We start from the raw sequence: 18,011 nt of genomic DNA, 5'->3' as shown, positions 1-18,011 counted from the left end.
ACTCGACAGCACATAACAACAACAACAACATTCTTTTAATCTACTAACCTCTGGTATTTGTATTACAGCAGCCCTTATTAACCAAGATACACCTTCTAAAGTCAAGCTGGTGGAAGGAAAGACTCCTGGACAAGGTGACTGGAGCCACACTTGTGATCCCTCCCACTCAGTGATAGTAAACTGTGTGTGTCTTTGGGTGGGTCACTCTGTTGAGTGTGCATGGATGGAAGAACAAAAATGAATAGAGCATCCTATATGTAGTGTGGGAAGGCTATGTTGTGTTGGGCTGCTACACTTCATAGGATAAAATCACAAGCACCAGAAAACAAAGGACACATGCACATGCTAAGTCATGTTCAGAGGTAAAGTGCATGTGCATAATGTCATGAAAGGCTTGGTTTAGGGCAGATATTTCAGCATATGTCAGAGGCAGAAGACCAGAGATATGAGCACCGGGCTGAAAAGAAGTAAGTTAGGATTCAGGCATATGATCTGAACATTTACATTAGGTAGATACACTCCTTGGAGTCATGGGAGAATAGAAGGGCTGACAGCTCTTCTTCAGAAGGGTGAGACAGCTTGGGGGAGAGGAGTGCATGGGAGGGAAGGTCACAGGGAAGAGGTAACTATGAGGAGGAAGTGAGAGGAGAGCTGTTGCATTGAAGGAAATTGCAGTTAATGCCATGAGACAAAGTGTATGTGAGCTGCTGTATGGAAAATGAATTTTCTCTGTAGACTTTCACCCAAATCACAACAAATATTTAAAAAAAAAAAAAAAAAGAAAAGTAAGTTAGGATTAACAAGTCCTCTGGCTCCATGCTCCTCCCACCCACCTGCCATCCCACCCATCTGCCATGGCCAACATTTTGGTAGCTTTCTTCACCATCTCTTGACTATAATGTCCACTGGTCTCTTAGAACTTATAAAGAGGCCTTGGGGAGAGGTGGGAATGATGTGGCAGAAGGAGAATAGGTTTCTGAATCATCTAAGCCTAGTTTGATGCCATCTCATCCGTGCAACCTCATTCAGGCTGTACAACTCCACTGAGCTCCGGCTCCCACATCTGCTGGAAAAGTTAGGGAAACTCCACCCCTGCAAAGTGCAAATCCTCTGAGGACTTTGAAGATTCTGAATAAGGTTAATGTTGTAAATATGTAACTAAAGACTCCTGAATTCCTCCAAGAAATGGCTGGTAGTGCCTGATACAGCATAGACCCCACAGTTAAACCAACCAGCATCACAAGTAAGAAAAGAAGAAAGGAAGGCATGCATGATCCAATTAGAATTATTTTCTCTCTTTAAAATTATAGCCTTTAAAAACAATCTTACAAATTAGAAATCCAATTTGCAGCAAGATTTTAAAAAATCAAACTATTACACTCAAAGTTAGCACTTGGTTACTATCAAATGTGACTCTGCTTAATCTTGGCTCACAAGCTTACATGAGTCTTTTCTCCAGTGTTCTGAATCTTTTGATCTGTGTTTTCTTAATAGTACTATTACTTTGAGGCATCAACAGTGCTATGTGTTTTAAAAAGAAGGGAAAATTAAAGGAAGGGAAGGAGGGAGGGAGAAAGAGAAGGAATGAGAAAGAAGAAAAAGGAAGGAAAGATAAAGAAAAAGAAGAAAGAGAAGGGAAGAACCTCTTGGTTTAGCGGGGTGGCATGTTACTTCTGCTTTCTGGTTCTACCAATTAGCTCTAGTACATGGTTTTTCTTGGCAGCTTTCTCCTTCCCATCACAGATGGTATGGAAAAGTCTGACTGCTGACTTCTGGCTCTTCTTTGCTATTTCCTGTCCCCACAGCTAATTTAAGAAAGTCTACATGATACCCTCGGAAGGAAGGTTGGGCAATCCTACTTCCGTAGTGATACTGCCTCGGAAACCCAAGGAGGGGTCGCTATGAGTCGGGGCCGACTCGACGGCAAACAACAACAACAACAACAACAACATGATACCCTGGCATCTTCCAGCCCTGCCTTATTTCCCTTGCCTTTGCCTTCTCCAGTCATCCCAGCTATATCTACTGCTGGTCCCCTCCAGTGCCTGAGCCCCATCTGACAATAATAGGAAATAAATCAACATTCTCAGTCACATGGACCAGTGTGGCATGGAATAAAGATATATTCCCCCAATGGGGATGCAGGGATTCTGTTACAACTTCTGGGCTCCTGCAAGCTCCAACAACCCATGGGCATCTTCTTTACTGTCAACCAAATCCAGGGTTTTGTCAACCAGACAGGCCCTCCAAGCCTACACAGCCATCAAGTGGAGCACTCTCTGCCCTTCCCATTTGGATCCAATCTGTGGACTTGGGCTACTACTACTATTGTTTACTCCACCTCATGTGCCAGGTCCTCATCCTTCATGTGCAGGCCAGTCCCAGTACCTGTAGTTTATACACCATATCCTGGCTCCTACCTTTCATCTTATGGTGGGCTACTCATTCCTCAGTGCCTATCAAGAAGTGGTGATGTCTCTTTGAAGACTGAGGTGTGCCTAACCCAAGCCATGGTATTTTCAATCATCTCATATGCATGTGAAAGCTGGACAATGAATAAGGAAGACCAAAGAAGAGTTGATGCTTTTGAGTTGTGGTGTTGGTGAAGAACACTGAAAGTACCATGGACTGCCAGAAGAACTAACAAATTTGTCCTGGAAGAAGTGCAGTCAGAATGCTCCTTGGAAGCGAGAATGGCCAGACTTCGTTTCACATACTTTGGTCACGTTGTCAGAAGGAACCATTCCCTGGAGAAGGATACCATGCTTGGTAAAGTGGAGGGTCAGTGAAAAAGGGGAAGATCTTCAGTGAGATGGACTGACACAGTGGCTGCAATGATGAGCTCAGGTATAGCAAGGATCATGAGGCTGGCACAGGACCAGGCAGTGTTTTGTTCTGTTGTACATAGGGTTTCTATGAGTCAGAGGCAACTTGATGACACCTAACTACAACAACAACATCGAGAAGTGGAGGAGTCCCTGGTTGTTGCAAACAGTTAGCATGTTCAGCTGCTAACTGAAAGGTTGGTGGCTTGAGTTCAGCCAGAGGCATCTCAAAAGAAAGGCTTGGCAATGCACTTCTGAAAAATAGATATTTTGGCATAACTCTCTCTTCACGCTACACTCTTTCCATTACCTGATCTTGAGACCTAAGTCTACAGGAGTCTCCAGCCTTCTGTCTGACTTAAGGATTTCAGAGCCAATTCCTTGAATTAAATCTCTCTCTAGATAGGTAAATAGAAAAAGATCTCACTGGTTCTGTTTCCCTATAGAACTCTGACTTAGACACCCTCTGTACCTTTGCCCACCCCTCTGAGCATTCCCAGCAGCCTATTCCTGGGTATCATCACACTTCATTGTAATCAGGTGTGGACCTGCCTGTCTGTCCACTGGATTTTTGAAGTTCTCAAAGACGGGCTCAAGCTGTTATTTATCCTTATGATATTGAGATCTAGCAATATAGTTGGAACATCAGAAGCCTTCAGTGGATATTTGTTGAACAAAAGATGTTCCAGAAAGCTGAAGACTTGCATAAAAGATGAAGGTTCCAGGATGGAAAAGGAGTTGAAATTTCAGCAAGTCAAAATGCAGCCCAAAACCGCTCTTGGCTCAGGAAATCACAGAAGGCTTTATCAAGAAAATGGCATTTGCACTGTGCCCTGAAAATAATGGTATTTCAACAAGTAGACATGAGAAAAAGAGAGAGTAGTGGTGGTTCAGTGGTAAAATTCTCACCTTCCATGAAGGAGATACAGGTTTGATTCTTGGCCAAATTACCTCATGGGTAGCTACCACCCATCAGTCAGTGGAGACTTGCATGTTGTTATGAAACAGAACAGAAGCTCAGCAGAGCTTCTAGACCAAGACAAACCAGGAGGAAAGGTCTCCAGAAAATCAACCAGCCATATGGATTACAATGGTCTGATCCTCAACCAATTATGGGAAGGACCCAAGATTGGACATTGTTTCAATTTGTTATGCAGGGCTTGCCAGGAGCCAGGGCTGACTCAACAGCACCTCACAACAACTCCAACAGAGATGAAAGAGGGTTTTCCAGTGGAAGGAATGTTGTGAGTAAAAACACAGAAGTGGGAAGATGCAGAGTATGTTTAGGAAAGATCAGATATAGAGTTTTCATAGAACACAGACTGCAAGAAGGAAGTGGGGCATAGGGAAAAGGCTGGGAAGGCAGCAGGGGTCAGAGGATTGCACCCCAGAATGCTAGTCTCAGCCACGTGGCCGTGTTCAGATGCAGAATGGACCACTCGGGGTTGTCTAGACTGGGTAAGGGTTGGAGGAGTGACATGATGATTTAGGCTGGACTGTCACTTCTGCCTTTGCTCGGAAAGTTATTAGAGTGAGGTTGGTAATGTTCACATATTGAGGAGTGAGCTCATTGACTGGTGAGTGAATTAAACCCAGGCATGACTGAGGGAAGACACTCTCACTACCATTTATTTGTCATTCCTAGACAGGACCATAGATCTAACTGCTTCAGTGTTATTTACTGATGTCATTTAGACACAATCTGAAAGAAGACTAACAGAAAATATTGCAAAATCTGAAAGACCCACACAATGATCATGCTTTCATCCTTGATTATTCTTACATTGGATGGTATAAACAGTTGAAGTCCTGGGGTGGTGCAAACAGTTGAAGTCCTGGGGTGGTGCAAACAGTTAACGTCTTCATCAGCTAACCAAAAGGTTAGAGGTTCAAGTCCATCTAGAGGCACCTCAGAATAAAGGCCTATTGAACTACTTCCAAAAAATCAGTCCTTGAAAACCCTAAGCACAGTTCTACTCTGGCACAGATGGGTTTGCCTTGAATGGGAGTTGACTAGACGGTAACTGGTAATTCTTACATTGCTGCTTGAATAATTTCGTCCAGAAAGATCAGCAAAAGGCTGGTCTCTATGAGGTAGAGGTTAAAGATGTCCCAGATGTCCAATTTTTCTGAACTGCTGTACCATTCCATCATTTCTGACATCAACTCCTCCTCCTTCCCTCAGCCATCTCCCTCCCACCATAGGGTTCCATATTTCACTATAATGTCTCACGGAACTCATGAATTGCCAAAGAAACACCTCATGCAGTGGTAGAGCCTGGCAAGTCCCAAATCCATGGGTCAGGAATCACTGGAGGATTCTTTTCATTCATGTGGTTTCAGGGGCTAAGGATCCCAAATCTTCATGTCAGGTGCCTGGGTGCCATCTCATACCCCAAGAACCAAGGGTGAGATATTGATGAACCAGATGTGGGATCCAGAACAAGAGAGAGAACTCTACCAGAACATTCACATGCATACCCTCAAGAAAACTAAGGGTGGTGATTTGAGTCATACCTTCCAGCAAGACAGGACTCAAGAGACATCCTACCCTCAATAGGCAAAGAGGCTTGGCGATACATGACAAAATAGAGGACTATGGCTAGAAGGGCCATAGTGAGCAATTCACTGCACTACAATTGCAAATGTAACCACCACAGAAAGGGGCATGGGATGATATCATACTTAATGTAGGTGGAAAAGCCACATTTGGAGAACTGGTTGCAGAGCCCAGCTGTGTATTAAAGGGCTGTCCGGGCCTCTCTGGGTGAGGGGAGGCTTTTGCTGAAGGCCCACACAGGATCTGGGATCTTCTTTTGAAGTTCTGGGTGAGACAAGCATCTCTCTAGCACTCCTCGGCTTCCGGTTCCCTTGCCTTCCTGCCTCTGCATTTTTCTGGGTCCTTGAGGGAGACCTTGGACTCACTCTGCTGAAAGTATTCACAGAGAGGTAGAGCCAGCTGCCATCTGGGGCTGTGGATTACTTTGTAGTTAAAATGACTACCTGCTCCAGTTTTGTTCTTCCCTCAGTTCTGTGCAAGTATGATTGTGAACTAAGTTTCAAGAAATGCTTTTTGACCAATACCATACAAGGTGGAGGAGTTCCTGGGTGGTGCAGTTAATGCACTCAGATGCTAACAGAAAGGTTGGAAGTTTTAGTACACCTGGGGCACCTTGGAAGAAAGGCCTGGTGACCAACTTTTGAAAATTCAGTTGCTGAAAACCCTGTGGAGCACACAGTTCGACTCTGACACACGTGGGGTTGCCATGAGTTGAAATTGCTTCAATGGCAACAGGTTTGTTTATTTTGTTTTGTTTTTCTGTACAGCTGGCACTTGGTATAAAGCTCTGTGCATGAAACCCTCAGGCCAATGTTTCTGGATCTAAAACAAAACCTGTCTCACAATGTACAATCCCAGCCACTGAAATAGCAGATGGGTACTCGACTTAATCCCTTTTTTATTCCTACATGGGTTTAAAAGCCTGGCTGCACCAGGCTCTCTGGGCCTTAGGTACGCTTCAAGCCTGAAACTGAACTCACCCCTGTGGCTCTACTTTCAGGCAAATGATAGACAGACCTGGAAGTTGAACAATAACACCAGGGAGCTACAAACTTAGAACAACCAACCATCCTGGATCAAAAGAGATCATTTGCCCAGGGATAAAGCTCAGAAGGCAGGATAGGAAAGAAGGACCAAGAGAAATGGGAAACACAGGGAGGAAGTGGGAAGAGTTCTGTTACATTGTGGAGATTGCAATGAATGTCACAAAACAAAATGTAAATGAATTGTTGAATGGAAAACCAATTTGCTCTGTAAATTTCACCCACGTCACAATAAAAAATAAATTAAAAGCCTGGCTGCAACCAGTTAGATGTGATGAAGCAGAACTTTTGGAAGGAGAAAAAAGGGCAAAGGACCAAACATCCCAGAATATGTCTCTCATTAAGGCCTTTCAGTGTGGAAAAAAAAAAAAATGGACAAAATGGCCTTTGCCTTCAAAAAAAGAAAGAAAAAAAAATTTTCAGGGAACTAAGGAAATGAAAGCAAAGTCTTATTAATCAGGGAAGTATTGTGCTTACTCCATACAGACTGCACTTCACAAATACTACCTTTCTGCCTCTAACAAAAACCTGGTCAAACGATAGGACAAACCAACAGCTTGTAACCTCTTACAGCTTTACTGAGGTAAAACTCTCCCCAAGAAAGATCACGTGGAGGTTTCTCAAAGCACTTCATCATTGTCAAGTGAAACATCAGGTGGTGGGTAATTTTCAGGGCTGTGTTTAGGACCCCTCCTCCTTAAGAGATAGCTATTAGGACACTGCAAACTTCCCCCAGAAAGAAATGGTATGAAGACTGATATTATAACAAAAACACCACCACTGGATTTGAGCCCTCACAGTAAAGGAGGAAAGCAGATCTCAGGAGCAGGAAGGTCCCTCCAGCTCTGACATGCTGTGCTCAGGTGCCCCTGGGGCTGTGAAGAGGCAGCAGTGCTAAGAGGAGACCCCAGTGTGCTAGTAAGAGCAGACCTTGCTGGAGGGACATCATTTACTGCGTCATTGGACCAAATCCTCCACACATCCCTGTGGGTTAAGGAGCTCTGGTAGCGTCGTGCCTAAGGCACTTGACTGCTAACCAGGAGGCTGGAGGTTCAAACCCACCAACCACTCCTGGGAAGGAAGGTTGGGCAATCTACTTTCGTAGTGATACTGCCTCAGAAACCCAAGGAGGGATTGCTATGAGTTGGGGCTGACTCAAAGGCACATAACAACAACAACAACAAAGGAGCCCTGGTGGCACAGTGCTTAAGTGCTAGGCTGCTAAACAAAAGGTCAGTGGTTCAAAACCACCAGCCACTCCAAGGGAGAAAGATGTATCAGTCTGCTTTCACAAAGATTATATCCTAAGTTTGGTTTTTTGGTGGTTTATGATTAGCTGTTGCTCAGATAAGAAAACAGAAGCACAGAGAGGTTAAGTAACTAGTCCAAGCTCACAAAACTGGTAGAATTTGAACCCAGGACCATCTGAATCCAAAGCCTAAGGCCCTGACCTTTCTCAATTCCGTCTTGTGGGCTGGCCTGAGGGCTACCATCAGTTCATTTGTAGACAAACTGGTCCAAACAGCCACTCAGGGGTGGGAGTCAGGGGAAGGACACAGAGATGGGCAAGCCATGCCTCACCCACCGCTGCAGCAAAGACCCACTTCTACTGACAGCCACAAGAGTGATTTCACATCCCACTCACCCATCTAGCATAAATAACCTTCTGCGCAAATATCCTGGTTCATGAGTCTCCCAGTGCTTCCGTGAGAAAGTACCACACACTGGGGGACTTGTAAGAACAAACTTTATTGTCTCACAGTTCGGAAGGCTGAGTCCAAATCAACTTATCTCCAGGGCCATGCTCCCTCAGATAGCTCTAAGATAAGATCCTTTCTTGTCTCTCCTAGATTCTGGTAGCCCTAGGTGTCCCTTGGCTTATAGATGCATCTTCACTTGGCTGTCCTTCCCTCTGTGTCTCTCTGTCCTTGCTCTCTTTCTCGTTTGACTCTCCTCTACGTTTTTCTTCTCTGTGACCACTCAGATCAGATTAAGACGCACCTTACCCAGTGTAACCTCATGTTAACCTAACTGATAATATCTTCAGAGACCCTATTTCCAAACAAGGTCATGTTCACAGGTATTGGAACTTCAACATATCTTTTTGGGGACAAAATTCTATCCATAATACCTGATATTAAAAATGTAAAAGAAAAACATCAAGCCTAATGAAAACCAGCATAAGACAACAAGTTTAATATTTGTACCTCTTTTTTTCATCCTTTTGAGTCTTCATTGGATTATATAGTATATTTATTAATGTCTCTTGTTTCTCTTCTGTACTCACCTCAGTTCAGCTATCTGGAAGGTTAAAGGAGTTGAAATTGTCAATGACAAAATAAATATGGGGGAATATCATTTTCAAATTGGGAGCTCTGGTGGCGAAGTGCCTAAGGCATTTGACTGCTAACCAGAAGGCTGGCAGTTCAAACCCACCAACCACTTCTCAGAAGAAAGGTTGGGAATTTACTTCTGTAAAGATACTGCCTTGGAAACCCAAGGAAGATGGCCATGAGTTGGATCCAACTCAATGGCAGTGAGTTTTGAGTTTTTAAATAATTTTTTGAAGGAGCTCTGGTGGCACAGTACTTAAAGTGCTTGGCTGCCCACTGAAAGATCAGCAATTCAAACCCACCAGCCCCTCTGTGGGAGAAAGATGAGGCAGTCTGCTTCCATAAAGATTTACAGCCTTGGAAATCCTATGGGCCAGTTCTACTCTTTTCTGTAGGGCAGCTATGAGTCAGAATCAACTTGATAGCAGTAGGTTTAATAGTTTTTTATTTGTTTGTTTTTATTTAATAGATTATATATTTTTTAGAGTGGTTTTAGGTCTACAAAAAGAAAAAAATTGTGCAGGAAGTACAGAGTTTCTATATACTCTCCTTCCCCTACACAATGCTTCTTCTGTTAACATCTGTCATTCCTGTGGTACATTTGTTATAATTGGTGAACCAATATTGATACAATACTATTAACTATAGTCCATAGTTTACATTATGGTTCACTTTGTGCTGTACCAAAGCAAAAGACCAAACTCACTGCTATCTAGTCGCTTCCGACTTATAGCAACCCCTCCTTGGGTTTCTGAGGTGGTATCTCTATGTAAGTAGATTGCCCAATCTTCCTTCTGAAGAGTGGCTGGTGGATTTGAACTGCCAGACTTCTGGTTAGCAGTCAAATGCCTTAGGCACTATGCCACCAGAGCTCACCTGTGTTGTACAGCCCTATTGGTTTTGACAAACGTACACTGTTCTGTGTCCAGCATTACAGTATTATACAGACTCATTTCACCATCTTCAAACATCCTATGCTCCATCTATTCATCCTCCTTCTTCCCTTTACCCATTGATCTTTTCACTGTCTCTATGGTTGACTTTTCCAGAATGTCATGTAGTTGGAATCACACAGTATGTAGCTGTTTTTCAGACTGGCTTCTTTAACTTAGCAGTATGCATTTCAGGTTCTAATGATTGTTGAAAAACCATTGCAAAGACCCAATGAGGGAATCTGCATACCTTTGCTATCCTATACACACACTCTTCCTAAGAACCTCCACCTAGAGACCTAACACCTCTTACTCTTAGCTCTGTGATCCAATTTTTCCAAATCAAAGACATTTTCTCACATATTATATAGAATATTCACTGCCAATGGGTGCCACACCGGCACGCTGGACATACGTAATAAATTGGATTTGAATAACACAAGGCCTGATATGTAGCGTTTTCTTCTCATGAGTTGAGGGAGTGAGAGGTCCCTGGGTGGCTCAAGTGTTTTGCACTTGACTACTAACCTAAAGGCTGGTAGTTTGAATCCATCCAGTGGTGCCATGGAAGAAAGGCCTGGTGATTTGCTTCCAAAAGGTTTACATCCAAGAAAACCCTTTGGAATACAGTTCTACTGTTTAACACATGGGGTCACTATGAATCAGAATTGAATTGATGGCAAGCGTTTTTTTTTTTTTTTTTTTTCCTTTTGGTTCTGAGGGAGTGAAGGAGTGTCAGTGAAAAAAAAAAAAAAATGCCATTGAGTCAATTCTGACTCATAGCAACTCTATAGGACAGAGTAGAACTGCCCCATAGGGTTTCAAAGGCTATAAATCTTCACAGAAGCAGACTGCCTCATCTTTCTCCCATGGAGCAGCTAGTGGATACAAACCACCGACCTTTTGGTTAGCAGCTGAATGCACTGAACCACTGCATCACCGGAACTCCTATTCCAACAAAGACTTCTTGTGAATCCATCTCCTGAGTCATTCACTTTCTATATTGTTATTACTTTCCAAATGCTTTTGGGAAAGGCTTCAAAGGAGCCACTCTTCAATCAACTTTCTCAAGTACTGGTTGTGTGACACCAGGCCACCTCTTTCTTGGCAGGACTGATGGGAGACAAATGGTGGTTTCTCATTACCAAGAGCAGTGGGGTGTCAGGATGGTGCAGGAGCTGGCAGTACTTCAACCAAAGACCAACATCTGAAAAGCAGCACCTTGCCTCTGTATGCTATTAATCCCTAATGAGAAAATAGCACATACTTATCCCACATAGACTCTGGGAGAAACAACTCCAGATTATCTATCCAAATGCATAGGCTCAAGATACCTGTTTTTTGTTTTGTTTTTTTAAATTCTTATTTGGGTGAAAGTTTACAGTGCAAATTGGCCTTCCATTTAACAATCCATATATATTCTTTTTTTTTTTTTTTTTCAATTACATACACATTCTGTTTTGTCACATCTATTGCAATCCCCAGACTGTAACAGCATTCTTCTTACTTCCTCCCTGTGCCCACGACTTCCCTTCATCCTTCCTTCCCATCCCCCTCCTGCCTTCCTAGTAGTCATTCCTCCTCTTGTAAGCCGCATTGTACTCTTGAGGCTACCACAATTCTGCATCTTACTTCTTTCTAGCTGCTTCTGCCTACAAAAGGAATTAGCAGTTGTTAGAAGGCAGTATTAAGGATCCCTGGTGGTGTAGTTGTTAAGGTATTGGGCTGCTAACCAAAAGGTGGGTGGTTTAAACCTACCAGCCACTCCATGGAAGGAAGATGGAGCAGTCTACTTCTATAAAGATTTACAGCCTTGGAAACCCAATGGGAGTCACACTGTGAGTTGGAATTGACTTGATGGCAGTGAGGTGTTTTTTTTTTTTCCTGAGAAGGCAGTATTGGAGATGAAGTGTAGTGTAAATGGTTAACATGCTCAGCTGCTAAATGAAAGGCTGGAGGTCTGAGTCCACCCAGAGGCTCCTTGGAAGAGAATCCTTGCAGTTGACTGTCAAACAATCAACCATTGAAAGCTCTACGGAGCACAGTTTTACTCTGACACACACAGGGTCGCCACGAGTTGGAGCTGACATGAAAACAATGAGTGGAGGGAAATAGTAGAGATACTTACTCCCTGCTATAAATTAAAGAAATTAAAAGAGCACCCAAAAAAGGGAGCTCTGGTAGCATAGTGCCTAAGGCACTTGACTGCTAACCAGAAGGCTGGAGGTTCAAACCCACCAGCCACTTCTCAGAAGGAAGATGGGGCAATCTACTTCCGTAGTGATACTGCCTCAGAAACCCAAGGAGGGGTCGCTATGAGTCGGGTCCGACTCGAAGGCACATAATAACAACAACAACAACAAAAGGAGAACTTTGGAAAGAAAATAAGCAGCTGTCAAAAGCAATTTATATAAGCAAGTACTCAAAGACTAGTTTACTCCCAGGATCTCCAAAACCTATCCATAAATCAGCAGTTGAATTGCTTGCAAAAATCTTTGCACAAATAAAATGCTGACCGGAACCATCAGTCCACAGTTGAAAGGAGACAAATGATGATCTATAAGCAAAAAAGATAGAATTCATAGCAATGTTTTTACTAGATCTTACCTTCCCCCACTTGAGTGAGTTGATGGAGAGCCTCTTTTAAATATTCCCTTGTAGCTGACATCCACTTTTTTGTTGGTCCTGCATAACTTTTGTGAAGTGCCCTCCCCACATCCTGTGACTTTTCAGAGCCCTCATTCCTGGGACTTTGCCTTCCATTCATAGGAATGAGCATGGTATGTGGCTTTGTTGTCTGTGAGGGTAGCTGCCAAAATGGCCCCAATCACCCCACCTCTTGGTATTCACACCTTGTATAACAACCCCCACCCCCACCCCAAACCAGATCAGTCTATGTGACCAACAGCACGTAGCAGAAGTGATAGTTTGTCACATCAGAAAGGAGACTACAAAAGACTGTGACTTCTGTATTGGGTTTTCTCTCTCTCCCTCTCCCATTTCTTTCCTCTCTCTCTGCCCTCTCCACCCCTCTCTATTTTCCCTTCTGCCTTCTCTCCTCTCTCTTTCTTTCTGAGCAGTCACTCTGGGGGAAAAGCCAGCTAGCTACATGTGGCGAGCATACTCAGGGAGCCTGTAGAAAGCCCACATAATGAGAAATGGAAGCTTTGGGCCAAGAGCCAGTGAGAAGCTGAGGCCTTTAAGCATCCACTTGAATGTCACCAGTCCCAATTGAGCTTTGAGAAGATAGCAGTCTCTCCCTACCATTTGACTACAATCTTGGAGGGGCCCTCAGATAGAACCACCAGCTGAGCTGCTCCTGGATTCCTGCCTCACAGAAACTGAGTAATGCAATAAAATTTTGAAGTTGCAAAGATTTGGAGTAATTTTCTGGCAATAATAGATAACTGATACACTGGAGAATCAGACTATGGCTGACCATTGAATACACAAAACACTGTGATTGGTCCAGGGCTAGAAACATGATCCAAGCAGGACCAATCAGAATCCTTTTGAAGAACTGATCCAAGGGTCAGTAGTAGTGACCCAAGGGTTTCTGGGATTAAGGTTTCTGTGTAAAGTAAGCCCAAAGCAATGGCTTTCCACTGGGCAGCAATGCCTCCCTAAAGGGCAATTCCAACACTCATCTAAGGTGCACCTGACCCAAGCTATGGTATTTTCAAACACCTCAAATGCATGTGAAATGAATTATAAAAATGAAAGAAGAATTAATGCTTTTGAATTATGGTGCTAGTGAAGAATATTGAATGTAATGTGGACTGCCAGAAGAACAAAACAATCAGTTTTGGAAGAAGTACAGCCAGAATACTCCTTGGAAGTGAGGATGGTGAGACTTCATCCCACACACTTTGCACATGTTACCTTCTCCAGTCCCTGGAGAAGGACATCATACTTGGTAAAGTAGAGGGTCTTTGAAAAAGAGGAAGACCCTCATTTTAGTTCTTTAGTGCCGCTCTAACAGAAAATACCACAAATGTATGGCTTTAACAGGAGTTTATTCTCTCACAGTTTAGGAGGCTAGAAGTCCAAGTTCAAAGTGTCAGCTCTAGGGGCTGGGTGAAAACCCCTCAACCTTGGACTTTAGCTCTGCCTCTTCCTCCCACACACTGAAGTTGGAGGCATCTCTTAATTCAGGCAACTGCTGGCTGCTGAAGCTGACAAACCCAAGGTCAACAAGTAAAATAGCACAGTCCCAAGATTATTAAGCAACACAGAAGGCCACGAGTTCAAGTCCAGAGACAGTCCCAAAATTGGCAGACAACATGGAAGGCTACTCACTGATGACGTGGCCAAATGCAGGATCCAAGCATAAAAAAAGCTCCAGAGACCCTTATATACTGGCAGAAGATCACATCTCTAAGGCAGCTATTCATCTGCTCCAATAGATTCCATCATGGAGTTGATTACCAGTCTCATCATGGGGACACTACATCCAGCCCCCAGCCACTCAAAACTAGGCCAAGCCAAGTTGACTATCATAACCCTCAACAAAACAGCTTGACACAGTGGCTACAACAATGGCCTAAAATATGGCAATGATTATGAGGATGTCACAAGACTGGGCAGTGTTTCATTCTGTTGTACACAGGGTCACTATGAGTTGGAGTTGACTCAAGGGGACCTAACAACAACAACAAGAACAACAACAAGGGACAATTGGAAATGTAGGGAGTGGGCATTCTTAATCATCACAAAAGATAGAGGTGCTATTGGCATTTGATGTCTGGAAGCCAGGTGTTCTGGTTACCTAGTGCCACTCTGACAGGAAGTATATACCACAAATGGGATGGTCATAACAAACAGGAGTTTATTCTTACAATTTGGAGGCTTTAAGTCCAAGTTCAAAGTGCCAGGCTCTAGGGGCTGGGTATCAGGCCCTCAACCTTGGGGTCTAGCTCTGCCTTCTGCTCCTGGCCCACTGGAGCTAGAGGAGTTTCTTCACTCAGACAGCTGCTGGCTGCTGAGGCTGAAAAGCTCAAGGTTGACAAGTAAAAAGGCACAGTCCTGATGTTACCAAAACACATGGCAGGCCATTAACTTAAGTCCATTGTAAATCTCAAGGTCGGCAGAGCATAGCAGGCTGCTGAGCAACGACACGGCTACATGCAGGGCCCAAGCGTGCCGTAGGCTAGAGACCATTCCCAAGGCTTCTGCTTAAATACACAAAGCAGACCACATTCCCTAAGGCAGCTACTCAGCTGCTCCCAGTGTAATATGTGTGTGTGTGTGTACACACACACACACACACACACACACACAAAGGAGGATCATCAACCCAGTCTAATATTAGGAGGCAGTCAGGGAAGATCTTGCTCAGATAAAAGGGAAATTGATAACTTATAAAAGACTGTTTGATAAACAAGTGACTCATTGCCCAGGCCAAAGCTTTTAATATAGTCTCATTCTGGCTATTGAGACCAGGATCACAGTGATTCAAGAAACACAGGCCATTTGGGAAAACAGAGTAATAAGACAGACAACATTGAACCAATAAACTCTCCCTTATAAAGCACTCAGGTCATCTTCTCTCTCCACTTCTTTATGATGTCTAAGGATTTCATCTCCAGAAACAAGTCTCTATTATGAGAGCAACTCTGTTTTCCAAAAGTGATAAAGGGAGGAAGATATTCTTCCTCTACCACACTCAGTTCAAAGCAGACAGAATAATTTTCATTTATTCCTGACATTTTTACATCTCCCTCACTCAGAGCACAGAATTATGGGAAGGAAGTATGTGCTATGAATTGGTGCTGCTGCAATACTATAGTTAAGAATCCTAGAAGGAAAATAGGTACTGTTGTGTGTCAAAGAGGCTCTTAATCTCTAGTGAACACTCAGACTAGGTCTTTGGTATAAAGGGAAAGAGTAGTAGGCACTGAATTTTTATTCCAGAGACATATAAAGATTCCCCAACTAGCTCCCCTGACCCTGAAATATCCACTCTTTCTCACTTCTTTTCAATCAATCAATCACACCATAGTACCAATCACAGTTCTGTGGAAGGGAAGACATTATTCTAGGCATTCTAGGAAAATATGGTAAAGAGACACAGTTCTTTTTCTCAAGGAATTTACACTGTATTCAGAGAGACAGCTCTCAAGTGGTGAGAATGAGATGTCACAAAGCTGATGGAATGATGGCTGAAGAACCATTAGGGAATGTTTTGTGGATATCTGCTTGAGATTTGAGCCAGGTGGAGAAGAAGGGGTAAAATTTGACAGAGAGAGAAGGAAGAAAATTATGCATTAAGGCCAGAATGAGTAGAGCCCAGAAGGAGAGGACTAGACAGCCAGTCTGATGGGCCAGAGGGAGTGTGGTAAGAAATAGAATTCAAGAATGGTGTGGAGCCAGGCTGGGACCAGGAACAGTCCAGAGTCCAGTCAATGTGTTGCCTCTCTGCTCCAAATGCATCCTCCTCACCTTCTCTGAGAATGGAGTTTCCAGCCTTTCTCCTTTACAACAAATACAATATTTAGCTTTGTGCTCCAAGATAGTGAAGGAGGATGGGGTTTTTCTCCCTGGTCCAGGCTGTGGTGTGCTACTGGTTTCCACCACCACCCAGAATGCCCAGTCTTCATAGCCCCACCCTGGCCTAGTGACCATCTCATATGGTGTTCTTGATACAGACACTACTCACCCCTTCTTTGCACTACCACTCTCCTGGCACCCAACTCACTTGTGAACTTTCCACCAGGCTTGACCCACCTCCACTCCAGAAGGGTGTTTCCTCCTTGCTCAGCAACTGTGGACAACCTGGAGAACTTCTCTGCTTTCTGGTGGCCTGCAACCCCACCTTCTCCAATGAAGTCTGAACCTCAGGCTTAGAATGGCCCCCTGTTTCAAGTTTGTCCTTCCATAGATACTTTCCATTATTCTTGCTAAAAAAAAAAAAAAAGTTGCACCAGACAATGTGAAAACAGTAAGTATGATTTTTACTTAAAAGGAAGTTGTAAAGGGGGAGAAAGGATAAGGGAAGGGAAGGAAGGGGAAAGAATGTGGATCATTGCAGTCATTGAGACAAAACACAGTTAAAGTTTTCTGGGTGAGTGATGTACTGAGGTTGCAATAAGGGCCAGTTTTCAAAGAGTATTTTCATTTTTACAATAAGCCCACCTGGATGCTGGGAGATTCAGGAGGAAATAGAAAGGGAGACAAGGAAGGGGAAACTAAAATTACTGACACAGTAAAATTCTTTAAGCCCTGGTCAGTTCTTTGCAGTAAGCTCTGCCATTTTCCAGAACATGAAAGGGTAGAAGGATTTCTTTAACTAAAAGTTCAGGTAAAATTCAACTTTCATCACTCTTAGGCTATTCCTTAGAGTTTCCTTTACTGCTTTGTAGTTACCCCTTGTTATAGGTAATAGGTTTTTGTGTGAAATGGTCCATTTTCAAATTACTCTGAGGCTTTTGTCTCTCAATTGGACCCTGACTGATTGGACCGGGTAGAGGGAGTTAGATGGTGTGGAAGGAGGGTCACAGAGGTGAGCTAGAGAGATGGTTTATGAGAGCAACAAGTATTAGTGAGAGTTTCCTTTCTTTTCTGTCTGATAATCCCAGGAAAATGAAGACAAGAGGGAAGCATGAGAAGAGGAAAGAGAGAAGCAGAGAAACAGAGGAGAAAGAACAGAAAGGAGAGAGAAAGGAAAGAGAGGAAACAGAATCGAAAGGAAAAATAGAAAGGAGAAAGAGAAGAAGATGGAAGGAGAGAGCAAGAATCAAGCAAGAGGGAGTTCCGGCAAGATGGTGAACTAGGCAGAAAGACTGCACAGACGCTCTTCAACAAAGAAAAGGGAAACCAATTAACACAGACACAGAAGATAAATCTTGGACCCCCGAGCCTTGAAGGGAAGGATACAAAAGTGGACTAAACCCCAACTAGCAGAAGAATTTGTGTGAAAATACCAAAAAAGGAGACACATGGAGCTGCGGTCTGGCAGCGACCTGAGCAACCCTGATGGCACAGATGGCTTGGAGATTCCCGAGTGGTGGTAGGACCTGAGAATTGATCCCAAAATCACCCTACTAGCCAGGGACTGCACGGAGGACTGTGCACGGTGGCTGGGAAACAAACGGAGAAGATGAAGAGAAAGGTGGGCTGAGCTGTGGACTTTTGCCGGTCAGGAGGACGCCACCATTTTGAAGGCTTAAAAAGCAGCTTGACTATTTTGGATATTCAAAGAGACAGCGCTCTCACAGATTTCTGGGGCTTAAGAACACGTTCTGCTTTCCAGCAACCCCAAGGACACTCGGGGCCTGCAAGACTGAAAAGGTACGACATTCTTCTTGTTACTACACCCT

This window comes from Orycteropus afer, unplaced genomic scaffold (genome assembly GCF_000298275.1).
Source record: "Orycteropus afer afer isolate SDZICR_OR568_19922 unplaced genomic scaffold, OryAfe1.0 scaffold00012, whole genome shotgun sequence".
Classification (NCBI taxonomy): Eukaryota; Metazoa; Chordata; class Mammalia; order Tubulidentata; family Orycteropodidae; genus Orycteropus; species Orycteropus afer.
This window is presented reverse-complemented; position numbering follows the sequence as displayed.